Source organism: Apodemus sylvaticus, chromosome 3, assembly GCF_947179515.1.
Source record: "Apodemus sylvaticus chromosome 3, mApoSyl1.1, whole genome shotgun sequence".
Lineage (NCBI taxonomy): Eukaryota > Metazoa > Chordata > Mammalia > Rodentia > Muridae > Apodemus > Apodemus sylvaticus.
In genome coordinates, this window is record NC_067474.1 from 40,622,997 (window position 1) to 40,642,532 (window position 19,536).

The following is a 19,536-nucleotide window of genomic DNA, read 5'->3' on the forward strand; positions in this document are numbered from 1 at the left end:
TGGAAATCAGTCTGGCAGCACCTCAGAAAATTGCACATGACACTTCCGGAGGACCCTGCTATACATCTCCTGGGCATATACCCAAAGGATTCCCCGGCATGCAATAAAGACACATGCTCCATTATGTTCATAGCAGCCTTAGTTATAATAGCCAGAAGCTGGAAAGAACCGAGATGCCCCTCAAAGGAGGAATGGATACAGAAAATGTGGTATATTTACACAATGGAATCCTACTCAGCAGTTAGAAACAATGAATTCACAAAATTTTTAGGCAAATGGTTTGATCTGGAAAATATCATCCTAAGTGAGGTAACCCAGTCACAAAAGAATACACATGGAATGCAATCTCTGATAAGTGGCTATTAATTAGCCCAGAAGCCCTGAATACCCAAGGCACAAATCGCATAACAAATGACTCCCATGAAGAAGTATGGAGAAGGTCCTGATCCTGGAAAGGATCGATCTAGCATTGGAGGGGAATATAAGGACAGAGAAAAAAAAGGAGGGAGGTGATTGGAGAATGGATGGAGAGAAGAAGGTTTATGGGACATATGGGGAGGGGGGATCCGGGAAAGGGGAAATCATTTGGAATGTAAACAAAGAATATAGAAAATAAAAATATTAAAAAAAGAAATAGTAATAATTCAACTTACCACATAATTATAACTTCATAACTCTAAATATTGACATACTGAGAGAAAAGTGCAATTTCTTCCATACATTAAAATTTGGATAAAATTTGATTAATATAAAAAATTAAACCAAAATATAAATATAGCAAAATATTTAACACATTCTTTTAAATAAGGAATTAAACAAATAATTTACAAACACCACTTTTTCTGTTTTCTGAAGTCTCCAGGCAATAAAATTAGATCTGAAAATAATGAGTGAAACTATATAAACTTTAACTGGAAATTAATGTCCTAATAGGTAAGAAATATAATTGTCTACAGAGATGTTGCAATTTATTATTCTCAGAGAGTAAATGTTTATCAAAGTTAATAGAAGACATCAATATATTTAAAATCAAATATTCTCAGTAAATAAATGACTTTCAATTATTGACTAATGGCCTTATTAAAAAGATCATAAAACACTTAGAATAATATAAAATACATATTATTACATTTAAAAATCTAAAGGGCAAGCACAACCTTGCTAGTATATAGGTAAAATGTATTTTTAAATTTTGAATGAGAAATATTAAAAGTTTCTATATAGAGACAACTACATGTGGTCTGTGTTAAATGCGCAGAAGAAGAGGATCAGTGAATAAGAAAAGGGACAGTGTCTAGTGATGTGCTATAGAATAAGTAATAATAAAAACAAAAAATTACATTCTGAGATTGGGCTTCAGTGAGAGTAAAATAATCACCAGCCTGAATGAAAGTGTAAGGAGAAAGAGAAAAACAGCTGACAATTTAAACTACTTTGTAGGCGATCTAGAAAAATCAAAAAATCTTAGAATATTACTAATAAAAAGACATTCACTGCAGACAGTATTATAGAATTTAGAAAAGAAAAATGTTACTTGAATGGGAGATGGAGGCCATGGACTCTATACAGTATGGTTTTATTTATTATAAGATAGTAAAGGAATAACTGAACCAGGAAATGGTGGTAATGATATGTGTTCTAAGTACAAAAAGTTAGACCCAAGCTTATAAAGATTACTCTAATTGTGTTAAGTGCCCAAATCCAGCTGACAGTTCTGACAGCCTGTGATGATTCATTTAATAGGAAAACAGACTACAGATAACTTGAATACAACTGCTACAACTTAGGTTTTCAATTTCTTTTAAAAAGCTTGCATTCTGAAACTAAAATAAATCTGTATTGTATATTGTCTTGCTACATAGTATTATATTTTAAAATCTATGTTTTAACATTATTTTTCCAAAGGTAGGTATGATTCATTGACTTAATTCTTTTCTATACTGTCAACAATCCTAAAGACATATTAATTTTAATAGATTTAATACTCTATGATACTGCCACAATGAATTTTTACTTGCAGAAGAATGAAATTAAGTTTATGTATTTCACCTTCTAAAATTGTGATTCAAAACAGATTAGAGACATTAATTTAAACCCGAAAAACTGACTTTCTCGAGGAAAACTAATGAGGTACCACATAACATTGGGGTAGTCAATAACTTTTTGAATAAAACACCAACAACATGGGAACTAACCCTAAGGATCAACCAATAAATTAAAGGAAACAATATACTTTTCTATAGCAAAGGAAGTAGTCATTAGTGCCAACAGATATATCATAGAGTAGAAGAAAAATTTCCATCCACATTTTAGAGAAAGAAAGAGGATATATCCTGATTTCATTAAGAATTGCAGAAATGAAACATTAAGGGAAAAAATGCCAAATCAGTAAATGGGCGAATAACAGTTTTTGAAAAGGAAACACAAATGTGTTTTAAATGTGTTCAATGTTACAAGCTATAACTCTGTGTGGTGATAGAAGCTTAGGCTGTTGACTGTATCTTTAAAAATATATGCCAATAAAACATGCTCATGCACTTGTGATTTTCCCTGAAAAAGATGCCCCGTAAACATGTGAAATGTGTGTGAAAAATCATCTTACTTAGGAGGAAAATCCAGATGTTAAGTGAAATCTTTTATTTTAAATATGAATGCTCATTTTATCCCTCAAGTGTCAAGTGTTCAATTTATTCCACCCTTTGCTAAACAGCACTTGTGGGGGCTAAAGTCTTAGGAATTCTATGTAGGAGCACAGCTGTAGCTCCTTCAAAACTTATAGTCTCTAAGATATCTGAATAAGTTTTACTTTTAAAATTTCTAAGAAAAGTTGCTGCATTTACTCAAAATACATCACAAGAAAACATTTATCTTTTCTTCTCCTAGATACTTAAAAATATAAAACTTTAAAAGTAGTTTTCAATCTGTGTTTGAATCATTTTATAAACAACACAAATTTAATGTGAAACTGGCTGTGTAATTTTCAATAGTTGTACTCTCTGGAAAGAGGGACAGTCAAGGTGGAGTGAGAGTTTGTTCTGATTTTGTATTGCTATACAGTGTCATGCTAGACATGCAATTTAGAATAGAAAAATTTAAAAAATGAGTTAAAATATTCACAATAAATGTTCTATATGAATAGTTAAGCTGTGATGTGGAAATCTAAATATCAAAACACATTTGTAAAAATTTAATTGTCAACATAGCTGAGCAAATTAGTTGTTTCTGACACAAAGTCAAAGGCTAGTTAACAATTCTATCAAGAGAGAACCTAAAAATCACATGTGAGTTTATTTCTAGCCAATGGCATAAAGTACTAGGCACCAAGGCAGTAAGGATTCTGTTTTGAAATGAGATACTGAAATCAAGGGTGACTTATCAATCACTAGTTACCTTACAAAGAAGTTTGTAGAATATCTACATCAAATGTTAACACAGTGAATACATATTTTCATATGTTTCCTTTTGTAATGTCTTTATTCTCTGGATTTAGATCCAGTTTGGAACAACTACATAGCAATTGACTTGGCAGTTGTGACCTATGAGTGTCCCCCTTTAACCCATGTGTACTGTCAAGTTTGCTTATTGGTTTTGTTCAATTCTTTGGCATTCAACACAGGAACCCATTGCCCTCTCCACTAATGGACGTCAGAACCATTTGGAAAAGTAGTTTGATTTGTGGTAGCAGAAGCTTCAGGTATAAAAATTAATGGATGCTTTTAGCATAGAGAAAGCTATGACTGGTGATAGAAAATATAAAATAATTCAATTCAGGCAAAATTCTAAATCTATTTTTCATATGATACATCAGGATGATTTTGTTTTGACTTATATTGGCTCTAAAACATTTATTTAAGAAATTCTGCAGTAAATACTATTATAAAAATCAAATCCATAGTTTTACACTGAAGGCCTATCCACCATTATAGTATTTTCATTGTAGGCACATCTGGATAATTAGAAATAACAATTTAAAAGAAATGTGTATTTTTTTATAAAGTTTCAAAATTTAAATGTTTCTTGATAGCAGAATATCTCTTAAAATTGTAAAGCTGTGTAATACACTATCTCAAAAGTTCAATTACAAAAGGAAAACAACTTAAATATTACTCTCCTAACCTATCTCCTGAATAATATAACTATCCAAGTTGAAAGACATATCATTGTGTGATTGTTGATATTTCCAACTTGACTGAAAATTTAATTGCCTAGTGATGGCCCATGGAGTTACATTCAGTTATGTCCAAAGATCTGTGTACTCCGAATGATATCATTCCTTGCCTGGGGTCATAAACTCATAAAATGGAGAAAGAGAGTTAATGCATGAATGTGACTTATTGTGCTGATTGTGGATGTCATGTGACAATCAGCTACAAGGTCCTGCTACCTAAAGTCTTCTTCATCATAGACTGTAACTTGAATTGTGAGCTAAAATTGTCCCTTTCTCTCTTGTTGCGTATTTAAGGTATTTAAACCCAGCATTGGAAAAAAATAAGACACTCACTAATTACATTGATCAAAGAAACCAAACAACTCAGTTGTACTTCTACAGTGCCAGGCACACACACCTCACACACCTCAATGCTACAAAGATGGACCCAAGTTTGAAGATAGCTTGGGCTACATAAGGAGTTCTAAGTCTTCCGCTGTTAGGCAGCGAAAATTTCATATTAATGAACAGCAAAAGAGCATTTCTGTGAGTTAAGTACTGATACTTTTGTTGACCTAGATCAAGAATAAAATGCAAAAAAACTGTTTGCATTCAATTTTTAACATATTTATTTAGCTCATACATTTTAATTACCTTTGATTTTAATTACATTTGATTGTTCATCCGTGGATCTTTCATGTATTAGAAAAAGTTGTTATGAAAAGATGAAGAAATTGATTTTTGAACAGGCTCAAAAAACCTACTAAAATAGTGAAACTATGTAATACAACAGGTATATATGGTTATTAAACATAGTCATAGCTGCTATGCATAATATTAAAATTATCATTGAGTAAAAGTAGTTTTATTATCTAGTCTACATGCTTCTAAAGCCTCTAAAATTGATTTAGGGAAACAGTAATTTAATTGAAGTTTGCGTTTTAACAGGCAATATTTTTCTAAAATACTTTTTCCAGAATTACATGGTACTTGTATATATCTGTTACTTTCATTAAAATATTATGTGTAATTGTATAAAATCCTGGCTGGTAGAAATCTTCATCATCACAGTAACTGCAGAGTATCATATGGCCTATCCCTCAAGGAACAAAATGTGAATCTACTGAATGACTTAATATTGCACTTCTATGTATAAAACTAATGGAACTTATTTTGTTATACTCAAGAGAGCCATATTTGTTGCTACACTATGAATATAGATACAATCAAAACCAAGACAACCATTAATAGATGACTGCATAATACATGTAGAATAAGGAATAGCATTTATCCATAAAAATCACATTCTGTTATTTGCTGGAAGATGAATAGAATTGGAGAATATTCTGAATAAGGCAGAATGGAAAAGAAAATACCATGTTAGTTTTAATTCACATACTGCGGTAACATTAAATTTTAGTAACCTAGTTCAGTAACATATGTCTGTCAGTATATCAGTTTGCAAAGTTTAGAGGAGGACTACTTGAATCCTAGAGTTTTAAGGCTAGCCTGGATAACACGAAGGACATGCTATTCTAAAAAGCACAAGAAAATAAAAGAAAGGGAAAAAAGAGAAATAAACAGTACCATGCTGTATAATAATGTTTACAAGGCTGATTGGAAGTAATGAGTATCTAACACTGGTAAGGTCATGTAACAAATTATATTCATCATAGAATATCATGTTAACTACATTTCATAATAAGCTATATATTTTATAAATAATTAAGTAAAAGATAATTGCACAAGTCATGCAATGATAAAGCTAAAATGAAAAGTAATGAAAAGAAAATTACTTATTCTTATTTGCTAAGTTCATATAGTACTTTATACTATATTTAATTGTAGTGAGTTTGTCAATTTAAAAAGAAATATCTGGAGATTTTAAATATAAATACACTTATTCTGAAAGCATGGATACCTGAGTTCAAACCCCAAGAACCAGTATGTAAATGCCAGACTGCCTTCATATGCCTATAAACTTAGCATGAAGGAAATGAATACTGGATCCTAAGATCTAGCTTGTCAATCAGTCTAGCAAAGTTATTAGTGAGCTTCCTGTTAGAACTGGATCCTGTTTCAAAGAAATAAGACAGAGAACAGCAGAGTATGAAATCATTTTATGGATACCACATGCCCTTAATAGGCACAAACAACATGCACCTAGCTCTATACACCAAAAAGAAAAGATACACATAAGCACATACATGCGCGTGCACACACACACACACACACACACACACATACACACCACACACATGCTGAAAGAGAGAGAGAGAGAGAGAGAGAGAGAGAGAGAGAGAGAGAGAGAGAGAGAGAGAGAGAGAAGACAGAGGGAGGAGAAAAGAACAACACACACACATATGTAAACATATATAGATACATAAATACACATATTATACCCATACATAAAATAAATAAATATCAGGTCCTGGAGGTTAAAGAATAGTCTTTAAAACAGGATAGGGAACAGACACCTTAATCAATTTGAAACATTAGGTTTGAAATTACTGAGAGGACAGTGAGGGTGGAAAGGTTTAAGCAACTTTGAGAGTGGGAGAGACAGAAGTGTGGAGTGGAGTGGAGAAAGGGTTAATCAACACAATGAGTCTTGAAAAAGTCTCCATGGATTCCTACTCTTTTTAAAATACATTAAAATAAATGATTTAAAATAGCAACAAAAAACTCCGAAGGTATCCTTTAGGAGTAGATTACGTTCCTATCAGAAGCTAAAGATTATCAAGTGACAATCTCCTTACAAGGACAGGCAGGTCCCCATATGTTCATAAGACATTGCAGGTTATTGCTAACAGCATTGTTGTATTCTAAAAACTTTACTGGAAGCCCCTATTTATCGGTGAAGGTACCCACACCTAAAATGTAGGCCAAAGAATAACGAAGGTGGCAGTGAAAAGGAAGTATTCTCACTTCTGGATAGCTTTCATAGTATGCCAAAAGGCACTGTGCGGGAGGCTGCAGGAGACAAGGATCATTGGTCCTGTTCAGTTTTAGATCCCTGAGTCACTCAACTTGTTGAGGTGCTTTACATTTTATGGAAACAGAAGTTTCTTTGGGGTTGGGAAACAACCTTTGTGACATTCATTTTGGCAGAGGGCTTGGCAACCTTAGAACATGCAGATGTGGTATCAGATTTCTTACTGCCTAACTGGATCCTTGTAGAATGTGTATCTCATGGTTAGAATCATCTGCAGAGTCTCTGTGGACCTTGCTGCTAGAAACCTCTGTGTTATCCTGTCTAAGCAACTCAAATGAAGAGTTATCACTTACTAACGTTAACTTACTTTCTGCCGTTCCCTAAATTATCCTTCATATAGATATGTAGTATAAAATGTTTGCCTGGCAGTGGTGGCAGTGGGAGGCAGACGCAGGCAGATTTCTGAGTTTGAGGCCACCCTGGTCTACAGAGTGAGTTCCAGGACAGCCAGGGCTACACAGAGAAACCCTCTCATGTTTTGCTTTTCTGTGTTCTATTAAATAAGGATCAGGCTTTTCAGTACCATCTTCCTTAACTTGTACATTTTTAAATATTTTTTAAAAATTTTTAATAAGTGTCCAAAATCCCAAATTTCTTTGTCCTTCTCTTCAGTCTGTAAGATTCCATTAAGTATCTTCCCTGTAGCTGAACTGGTGTCCATGAATCTCTTATCCTCCCTTTTCCTACTTTTACAATGGAAAATTTCCTTATAATGGTAAACATATTGCTCTGCCTTGAATAGTAGTCTTTATTTGTAGGAGTTTTTTTGTTTTGAATTGTCTTTGTAGACCTGTTTTAATACCTTCACATTTTCTTCTTCTTGTTCTTCTTCTTCTTGTTCTTGTTCTTTTTCTTCTTCTTTTTCTTGTTCTTCTTCTTCTTGTTCTTGTTCTTTTTCTTCTTCTTTTTCTTGTTCTTCTTCTTCTTGTTCTTGTTCTTTTTCTTCTTCTTTTTCTTCTTCTTTTTCTTCTTGTTTTTCTTGTTCTTGTTCTTGTTCTTCTTGTTCTTGTTTTTTCTTCTTTTTCTTGTTCTTCTTCTTCTTGTTCTTGTTCTTTTTCTTCTTCTTTTTCTTCTTGTTTTTCTTGTTCTTGTTCTTGTTCTTCTTGTTCTTGTTTTTTCTTCTTTTTCTTGTTCTTCTTCTTCTTGTTCTTGCTCTTTTTCTTCTTCTTTTTCTTCTTGTTTTTCTTGTTCTTGTTCTTCTTGTTCTTGTTCTTGTTATTGTTTTTCTTCTTCTTCTTCTTCTTCTTCTTCTTCTTCTTCTTCTTCTTCTTGTTTTTCTTATTGTTCTTGTTCTTCTTGTTCTTGTTCTTCTTCTTGTTCTTGTTCTTCTTCTTCTTCTTCTTCTTCTTCTTCTTCTTCTTCTTCTTCTTCTTCTTCTTCTTCTTCTTCTTCTTCTTCTTCTTGTTCTTCTTCTTCTTCTTCTTCTGGTTCTTCTTGTTCTTGTTCTTCTTGTTTTTCTATTTCTTCTTCTTTTTCTTTTCTTCTGGTTCTTGTTGTTGTTGTTGTTGTTGTTGTTGTTGTCGTTGTTCTTCTTCTTCTTCTTCTTCTTCTTCTTCTTCTTCTTCTTCTTCTTCTTCTTCTTCTTCTTTTTCTTCTTCATTCTCCTTCCCCTTCTTCTTCCCCTTCTCCTCCTCCTTCTCCTCCTTCTCCTTTTCTACGTCTTCTATTGTTTTGCGATACCCAAAGCTAGTCTTGAACTCATCCCTTGCCTCAGACTTCTGAGTGCTGGGATTACAGTAACAAACAAAGAAACAAACAAACAAAACTAACTGTCTTTGCAATCAGTGCTTTTTTATTTTTTTTATTTTTTTTTTAGATCCATCCCATATACAGTTATCAAACCCAGACAGTATTGTGGATGCCAACAAGTACTCGCAGAGAGGAGCCTGATATGGCTGTTTCCAGAGAGGCTCTGGCAGTGCCTGAAAATACAGAGGGGAATGTTCTCAGCTAACCATTGAACTGAGCACAGGGTCCCCAATGGAAGAGCTAGAGAAAGGACCCAAGGAGCTGAAGGGCTTTGCAGCCCCAAAGGAGGAACAACAATATGAACAAACCAGTATTCCCAGAAATCCTAGGGACTTAACCAATAACCATAGTACACATGAATGAACCAATGGGTCCAGCCACATGGGTAGCAGAGGGTGGCTTGCAGAGGGTAGCTTCCTCGGACATGCATGAGAGGAGAGGCCTTTGGTCCTGTGAAGTCTCATTACCGATGGTAGGGGAATGCCAGGTCAGGGAAGCAGGAGTGGGTAGGTTAGTGGAGGGGGATGGGAGGTGGAGAGGGTGTGGAGGCAGGAGGGGCCAGGGAAGCGGTAGGTGGGGGTGGAATACAGGATAGGCGATAGGGGATTTTTGGAGGATAAATGACAAGAGGAGCATAGATCAGAAATTCTTTTGGTTCTCTTCTTGATTCATTATGTTGGTGAGAGTTCTCCTAGAGATTTCCATGTGTCTTGTCTTTACAATGTCCTATAGTTCAATCTGGTTTGCATTCGGTATGTGCATGTCTTTACTGATCTTTGTTTTCACAATGTTATTGATTTATTCATTTTGTTTAGTTTCTTCATCTTCTCTTTCTTCTCTTGATATTCATTCAGTGGTTCAAATTCTTCTGTGATATCTTGGAATATATACTTTAGTTGACATTTTTCTGGTATTTCACCTAATTCATGCTCACTAGAATAGACCCCTATGATACAAATTGGAAAGGAAGAAGTAAAATTATCACTATTTGCAGATGACATGATAGTATATTTAAGTGACCCAAAAAAACTCCACCAGAGAACTCCTATAGCTGATAAACAACTTCAGCAAAGTGGCAGGTTATAAAATCAACTCAAGGAAATCAGTTGCCTTCCTATACTCAAAGGATAAGCAGGCTGAGAAAGAAGTTAGGGAAATGACACCCACAATAGCCACAAACAATATAAAGTATCTTGGTGTGACTCTAACCAAACAAGTGAAAGATCTTTAGGACAAGAACTTCAGGTCTCTGAAGAAGGAAATTGAAGAAGACTTCAGAAAATGGAAAAATCTACCATGCTCTTGGATTGGCAGTATTAATATAGTTAATGGCTATCTTGCCAAAATCAATATACAGATTCAATGCAATCCCCATCAAAATCCCAATTCAGTTTTTCACAGAGTTAGAAAAAGCAATTCTCAAATTTATCTGGAATAACAAAAAACCCAGGATAGCTAAAACTATTCCCAACAGTAAAAGAACTTCTGGGGTTATTAGTATCCCAGACCTCAAGCAATACAATAGAGCAATAGTGTTAAAAACTGCATGGTATTGGCATAGGGACAGGCAAGTGGACCAATGAAATAGAATTGAAGACCCAGAAATGAATCCACACACCTATGGTCATTTGATCTTTGACAAAGGAGCTGAAAACATCCATTGGAAAAAAGATAGCCTTTTTCAACAAATGGTGTTGGCTCAACTGGAGGTCAGCATGCAGGAGAATGCGAATTGATCCATTCTTTTCTCCTTATACTAAGCTCAACTCCAAGTAGATCTAGGACATACACATAAAACCAGACACACTGAAACTAATCGAAAAGAAACTGGGGAAAACCCTTGAGGACATAGGCACAGGGGAAAAGTTCCTGAACAGAACACCAATGGCTTATGCTCTAAGATCAAGAATTGACAAATGGGATATCATAAAATTACAAAGTTTCTGTAAGGCAAACGACACCTTCAAAAGGACAAAATGGCAACCAACAAATTGGGAAAAGATCTTCACCAACCCTACATCCAAAAGAGGGCTAATATCCAACATATACAAAGACCTCAAGAAGTTAGACCCCAGGGAACCAAATAACCCTATTAAAAATGGGGTACAAACCTAAACAAAGAATTTTCACCTGAGGAAATTCGGATGGCCGAGAAGCACCTTAAGAAATGCTCAACATCATTAGCCATTAGGGAAATGCAGATCAATGTAACCCTGAGATTTCACCTCACATCAGTCAGAATGTCTAAGGTTAAAACTAAGGAGACAGCAGGTGTTGGCGAGGATGTGGAGAAAGAGGAACACCCCTTCACTCCTGGTGGGATTGTAAGATGGTACAACCACTCTGGAAATCAGTCTGGCAGTTTCTAAGAAAACTGGACATGACACTTCCGGAGGAGCCTGCTATAACTCTCCTTGGCATATACCCAGAGGATTCCCCAGAATGCAATAAGGATACATGCTCCACTATGTTTGTAGCAGCCTTATTTATAATAGCCAGAAGCTGGACATAACCCAGATATCCCTCAATGGAGAAATAGATACAGAAAATGTGGTATATATATATATACAATGGAGTATTAATCAGCAATTAAAAACAATGAATTCATGAATTTTTTTAGGCAAATGAATGGAACTGGAAAATATACTAAGCAAGGTAACGCAATCACAAAAGAATACACATGGAATGCAATCATTGATAAGTGGATATTTATTAGCCCTGAAGCTCTGAACACTGAAGATACAATTAGCATATCAAATAATTCCCATGAAGAAGGAAGAAGAGGGCCCTAATCCTGGAAAGGCTTGATCCAGCATTGTAGGGGAGTACCAGGACAGAGAAAAGGGAGGGTGAAAGATAGGAGAATGAATGGAGAGAAGAGTACTTATGGGACATATGGGGGAGGGACTGGGAAAGGGGAAAGCTTTTAGAATGTAAACAAAGAATATAGAAAATAAATAAAAAGGAATATACCCTTATGAGATAAATAATTTTGGAGGTATTATATTGCTTTAAATTTTCATGTTTCTTATATTACTGCTTTGGGATGCAGACATCAGGATTTATGCTCTTGATTGGATTTTTTTATTTACTCTACTATTATAATTGAAATATTGGCAATACTCAAGTGGGATTGGATTGTGTTGATGTATGAAGTTCAGTAGTTATAATCTATAATCAGTCATAGAGCTCTTAGTTCTTGGTGCACACTCTGTATTACTCCCTGTGTATAATATTAGCTGTGAGAGATATCACTGTTGGTATATCTTTACTATGTAATATTTACATTAGCCATTTACAACAGAGGACTCTGACTTCAGTTGCTTAGAGTGAGTTTCTGATATAGATGCATGAAATTGAGCAGTGAATTTACAGTTCCTTATTGATGATCTCTTGGGTGGATTTGTCTCACATCTTTTTGTTGTATGGAAAAGAAATGATTAAGAGTTCTTTGTTCCAGCAAAGACTCAGGTGGTATTCTTCAGAAGCTAGGCTATTCTAAGTCTATTTTTAGTAGTTTTCATGAAACTTTCCTGGACTCTGCATTGTGCTTCAAGTTTTATTTTAGTTTTCTATTTTTTTTTATTTTATAACTCTTATTATTTAAATCAATTTTAAATTCAAATGTATTTTCTTTATACTATTTTCAGTCATCCAAGTTCTTCAAGACTCTCTCTTCATACGTACCCACTCAACTTATATTCTTACTCCAAAAAACCAAAAGCCCAATGAAACAACAAACCTCACAAATACAAGAAAAGAAAATAAAATTGTTCCGCCCACCAAATAAAACTCTCTAAATTGCAATCAAATAAAAGCACACCATAAAACTGTGAAGTTTGATATATATATTGGCCAACTAATACTGAACATGAAGCCTGTTGTGGAGTGATTGATAAATCCAGTGTCATTCTACTAGAAAATAATATCATTTTTCCTCTCCCAGGATGTATAAGTAGCAGTTCAGTTGTTAACCTTTACCTTATTGGCTAAGTTTGCATTCATTCACTTATTTTAAAAATAAAATAAAATACAGTAAAACAAAATAAAAATGATCACATTGGATATATGATAAACCATCAGAAAAAAAGTAGACTCCAATTGAAGGCACAAGAATGAGAGACTCACTTGTCTGCATACTCAGGAATCCTATTCAAATACTGAACTGGAATCCATAATTTACATGCAGATGACTCAATTGTTCAAGTTTTATGCATGCTGCTTCAGATTCTGTGTCTTCATTTGGACTTTGATCATATGAATTTAGAGTGCCTTGCTTTAATCTAGCCTCCGTTTTCTCTGACATAAACTGTTTCTGAATCATCTTCCATGGGCTTCCCTGAATTCTGAAGACAAAGTTTTGATGGAGATTTCCCTTTTATTGCCAAGGCCTCTCACACTCTGTATAATAACTGGTTGTCTATAGGTCTCTTTATTTTTCCCATCTAGTGAAGTAGGAAGTGTCTGTAGTGATGGCTGAAAAATGCTCTGATGTTTGAGTGTAGCAGAATATCATTAGGAGTCATTTTATCACCATATTTTTTAAATTATTAAATGAGATGGAAATTTTATTTTTTTATTCGATGTATTTTTTTAAATTTTCTATATTCTATGTTTAAATTCCAAATGATTTTCCCTGTCCCAGTTCCCCCCTCCTCATAAGTTCCCTAAGCCCTCTTTTTTCTACCCTTTCTCCTATCAACCCCCTCCTACTTCTCTGTCCTGGTACTCCTCTACAATGCTGGAACAAGCCTTTTCCGGATCAGGGACCTCTCCTTCCTTGTTCTTGGGAATCATTTGATATGTGAATTGTGTCTTGGGTATTCAGAGTTTCTTAGCTAATATCCACTTATCAGTGACTGTATTCCATGTGTGTTCTTTTATGACTTGGTTTGTGAATGGTATAATGATATTTTCCAGATCCAACCATTTGCCTAAGAATTTCATGAATTCATTGTTTTTAATTATTGAGTAGTATTCCATTGTGCAAATATACCACATTTTCTGTAATCATTCCTCCATTGAGGGACATCTGGGTTCTTTCCAGCTTCTCTCTATTATAAATAGGTTACATTTCAAATGATTTCCCTTTTCCTGGCTCCCCACTCCCAGAAAGTCCCATAAGCCCTCTTCCCTCCACCTGTTCCCCCATCCATACCTTTCCACTTCCTTGTTCTGGTATTGCCCAACACTGCTGCACTGAGCCTTTCCAGATCCAGGGACCACTCCTCCATTCTTCTTGGACATCATTTGATTTGTGGATTATGTCTTGGGCATTCTAATTTTCTAGGCTAATATCTGCTTATCAGTGAGTACATACCATGATTGATCTTTTGAGACTGGGTTACCTCACTTTGTATGATGTTCTCCAGCTCCATTCATTTGTCTAAGAATTTCATGTATTCATTGTTTATAATGGCTGAATAGTACTCCATTGTGTATATATATCACATTTTTTATATCCTTTCCTCCATTGAGGGACATCTAGTTTCTTTCCAGCTTCTGGCTATTATAAATAGGGATGCTATGAACATAGTGGAGCATGTATCCTTATTACTTCCTGGGGAATCCTCTGGGTATATATGCACAGGAGTGGCATAGCAAGGTCCTCCATCGTGGATTGGCAGGATTAATATAGTTAAAATGGCCATCTTGTCAAAAGCAATATACAAATTCAGTGCAATACCCATCAAAATCCCAACTCAGTTCTTCATAGAACATAGAGTTAGAAAAAGCAATTCTCAAATTCATCTGGAATAACAAAAAACCAAGGATAGCTAAAACTATTCTCAACAGCAAAAGAACTTGTGGGGAAATCAGTATCCTGGACCTCAAGCAATACTACAGAGGATTAGTGTTAAAAACTGCATGGTATTGGTACTATGACAGGCAGGCGGTTCAGTGGAATAGGATTGAAGATCCAGAAATGAACCCACACACTTATGGCCACTTGATCTTCGACAAAGGAACTGAAAACATCCAGTGGAAAAAAGATAGCCTTTTCAACAAATGGTGCTGGTTCAATTGGAGGCCAGCATGAAGAAGAATGTGAATTGGTCCATCCTTATCTCCTTGTACTAAGCTCAACTCCAAGTGGATCAAGGACCTCCATGTAAAACCAGACACACTGAAACTAATAGAAAAGAAACTGGGGAAAACGCTTGAGGACATCAGTACAGGGTGAAAGTTCCTGAACAGAACACCAATAGCTTATGCTTTAAGATCAAGACTTGACAAATGGGATCTCATAAAATTACAAAGTTTCGGGAAGGCACCATAATCTTTTTTTTTTAAGTTCCTTTTTATTTGAGTTTACTCTAGGCCCATGAGGTATCTGGTTTCAGGTTCTTGGCCACACAAGTTTTGTCAGCTATAGTTTACAGCTCATGGAAGGAGTCTTAAGTCAAATCAGTTATTACTTGGGTATGCCCACAAACTTTGTGCTATAGTTGCCTTAGCATATATGGCAGGTATTATCCCATTTCAGAAGAAGTCTTTACCTAGTTTGATGTTTATATTTCTCCTTTGACAGCATGGAGATTTCATTTCTGTACCAATTATATTAGGTGAGAAGACTCTATATATAGTATAAAGTATAAGGTACTGAATTAAACTCTCCATCTTCAGTAAGTTGTGTAGGGTTTGTCTTTATCAACAGTCTATTCAATATTCTTAGAATCTCAGCAAAATGCAACTCAAAATATACTTCTGATTTCATTTTACACTTCCCAGAGTGACCGAGATTAACAAAACAAGTAACAAACAAAACAAGCTCTTTTATGGAGTGAATGTGGAGTAATCAGAATACACATACTTTGAGAGTAGGAGTGCAAATTAGTGAAGCCAGTGGAAACCAGTGTGCCCATTCCTCGGGAAGAGGAAAATCAATCTCTGTCAAGATCCAGCTTTGCCAATGTTTTAGAATAAATTCAAAGGGTGATTCCTCTTACCATAGAAATACTTGTTTATCCATGTTCATTCTGGCCTATGCATAGTGGCCTGAACTTTGAAAATATCTATATATCTCTCAACTGAAGAAAATGACATACATTTATACAATGGAATATTACTCAGCTCTCAGAAAAATAAGATATTGTGGAATTTGCAACCAAGTTGATGTAAATACAAAAGAAGTCATTCTTAGTGAGGTATCTCAGACTCAGAAAGAAAATTACAGGATGTATTCACTTATAAGCTGATATTAACTGTGAAATTAATGATTACCAAGCAACAATCCATACAACCACAGCGGGTAGACACAGTGTATATAGAGTAGAGGCCTGGAGGGAGCAAATAGATCTTATTTGGTAAGGAAAATTCAATAGATAACTATAGATGGATAGAAATGGGAGGGAACAGAAGGATCAAATGGGGAAAGGAAGGGATGAGGGGTTGTTGAAGGGAACACACAGATAGAGATAAGCTTAAGGGACATTACAAAAATATTATGGAACCATAATAGAGTAAAAACTTGATAAAATATATTCATATATGTAGGTGGTATAGATGAAATTGTCAAAAAAAATTGAGAAACTGCCTAAGGGTCCATTTTTCTGTCTTATTTGTGATAGCCAGAAGCTGGAAACAACCCAGATGTACCATAATGGAAGAATGGAAACACTAAAGATTTTCTTTTTGTTTTTTCAAGACAGGGTTTCTCTTAGCCCTGGCTGTCCTGGACTCACTGTAGTCCAGATTGGCCTCAAACTAAGAAATCTGCCTGCCTCTGCCTCCCAAGTGCTGGGATTAAAGGTGTGTGTCACCACCACTCTGAAACACTAAAGATTTTAAATTCATAGAGATATATTATAGATACCTAAAATACATATATAGCTAAAAATGTATATATATATAATGTTATTTGGGGTGACAAGAACCACAGACTATGTAACAAAACTTCAATACCAGACATGGAAAAGCATCCCTTTGAGTTCTTGATCAGAGAAGTCCAAGAGATTCCTAAAACAATTATAATTAAATATATATTTAATTATATATATCATTTGTGAAATACTGCTTAATAAATTATAAATATTTTTCACATTTTGTTTACTGAGTATAGGAGTATAATCTCAAACCCTTGGTATATGAGTTAATACTCATGTCATTGGAACTAAAAACATAAGAAAATTAATATTAATCTTAGGACAAAATATAAAATTACAACATGTGGTATAGGGGGCTAAAATTTTTTTATTCAATATATTTTTTACTTACATTTCAAATAATTTCCCCTTTTCTAGCCCCCTACTCCCCGAAAGTTCCATAAGCCCCCTTCTATCCCCCTGTCCTCCCACATACCCCTTCCCACTTCCCCATTCTGGTTTTGCCAAATACTACTTCACTGAGTCTTTCCAGAACAAGGGGCCACTCCTCCTTTCTTCTTGTACCTCATTTGATGTGTGGATTATGTTTTGGGTATTCCAGTTTTCTAGGTTAATATCCACTTATTAGTGAGTGCATACCATGATTCACCTTTTGAGTCTGGGTTACCTCACTTAGTATGATGTTCTCTAGCTCCGTCCATTTGCCTAAGAATTTCATGAATTCATTACTTCTAATGGCTGAATAGTACTGCATTGTGTAGATATACCACAAATTTTGCATCCATTCTTCTGTTGAGGGATACCTGGGTTCTTTCCAGCATCTGGCAATTATAAATAGGGCTGCTATGAACATAGTAGAGCATGTATCCTTATTCTGTTGTTTATATTTGCATCTATGGCCCCTGATTTCTTCTCAAGGTTTTCTATCTCCAAAGTTGTCTCCCTTTGTGATTTCTTAGTTGTTTCTACTTCTGTTTTTAGATCCAGGATGGTTTTGCTCAGTTCCATCATTTGTTTGTTTGTGTTTTCCTGTAATTCTTTAAGATATTTTTGTGTTACCTCTTTCATGACTTCTGCCTGTTGACTCAAGTTCTCCTGCATTTCTTTGAGTTGTTTTTTTGCCTTTCTTCTTTATTGGCTTCTATCCCTTGGGCCTTATTCTCCTGCATTTCTTTAAGTGATTTTTGTGTTTCCATTATAAGGGTTTCTAACTTATTCATGTTCCCCTGTATTTCTTTAATAGATTCATTCATGTCCTTTTTGTGTTCTTCTAGCAGCATCATGAACAGTGATTTGAAATCCAAATCTTGTTTCTCTGGTGTGTTGGCATATCCAGGACTTGCTGATGTTGGAGAGTTTGGTTCAGATGCTGCCATATTTCCTAGATTTCTTTTAGTAGAGTTCCTGCGTTTGCCCTTTGGCATTTGTTCTCTGGAGCTAGTTGGTCTTGTCTCTGGCTGGTCTTTCAGCCTCCTGAGAGGCTCTAGGGCTATTTCTGCAATACTGGATGGCAGGGTTTCCCCTGTTGCAGATTGTTGATGTGCTGTCCTCCTCTTGGGTGCCCTTGCAGCCCTAGTGTTCTTTGCCCCAAATTGTGTCTGTGAACCAGATGGTGCCCGTTTGCTCCTTCAGGGAGTGCTGAGGGTGTATGCTACTGGGACCTTTTCTGTGTGCTGATCACTCTGCTGGGCAGCGGAACTCCCAACCGGGTTGGTGCACAGAAGGCTAGCCTAGCTGCTTGGACCCTGAGTCTAGGCAAAAGCCTGGCAGGTCAATGTCTGAGCAAAGTTCCCCTCAACTGTGAGTGTTAATTGGGTTTGTCAGGTGGCCAGGATGGTGGCGTGCACATGCTTCCTGAGAGTGCTGGGAGAGTCTGCTGGGCTAACAACCTCCTGGCCTGGTCGGCAAACAGATGGCCCACCAAGCAGCTCAGGACCTGGGGGCAGTCCAGGGGCTAACCATCTTAGACCCCAGCTATGTCAGTCTCGGGCTAGCCTGTTAGCTGGTTTTGCCTGCTAGGACTCTCTGGCTTCCCGTAGGCAAACTACCGGAGGCTCGCGTGCCTGCCCGGGCAAACAACCTCCTGGCCGGGTTTGCACACCAGTGGCCCCCGACCAGCCCAGGGCCTGGGTGCAGGCCAACGCCCGTTGGACTTAGACCCCCGCGATGTTGGTCTCCGGTTATATTTGCATACCTCAGTCTGTCTGATGTCTCTGGTGTCCGAGAACCAATATGGAGGCCTCGTAACTGACTGGCGGGAGGCAGAGTTCTGATGTGGCTTCTGTGTGGTGAAAGGCGCCGTAAATCCTCCACTGCTTGCAGCCTGGCTGGCCAGCGATGGCCAGTGGTCTTGGGCGCAGGGTCTGCCTGGACCCTGTCAGCTTGGTTCTACTGCTGATAGCCCTTCCTCTGGACCAGCCGCTGCTGCTGTTAAAGATACCCTTTTCAACCGGGGGCTAAAATTTTAATAAGCATTATTGTATTATAGTAAAAGTATAGTTAAATATTAGCTTATATAATGTTAACTAATGGCATAATATTAAAGATTTTTTTTCTCACCAAATATTCAAAATTAGCAGTACTAAAATTCTATATTCAGGAAATAATGACATGTGACAGTTAATATCACAAATGCATATTTGAATTTTTAAGTGTTTTGTCATGTGCTATCTTGATTATTGTGTTTTTTTCTTGCATCAATCTTGTTAGGTTTATACATAAGAAATATGGTATGCTGTTTTCTTTTTAATAGCTTGGAAAGTTTCAGAGAAAAGTTTTATAGTACAGAAAATCTAAATAAGCTATAAGCCTGTTCTACA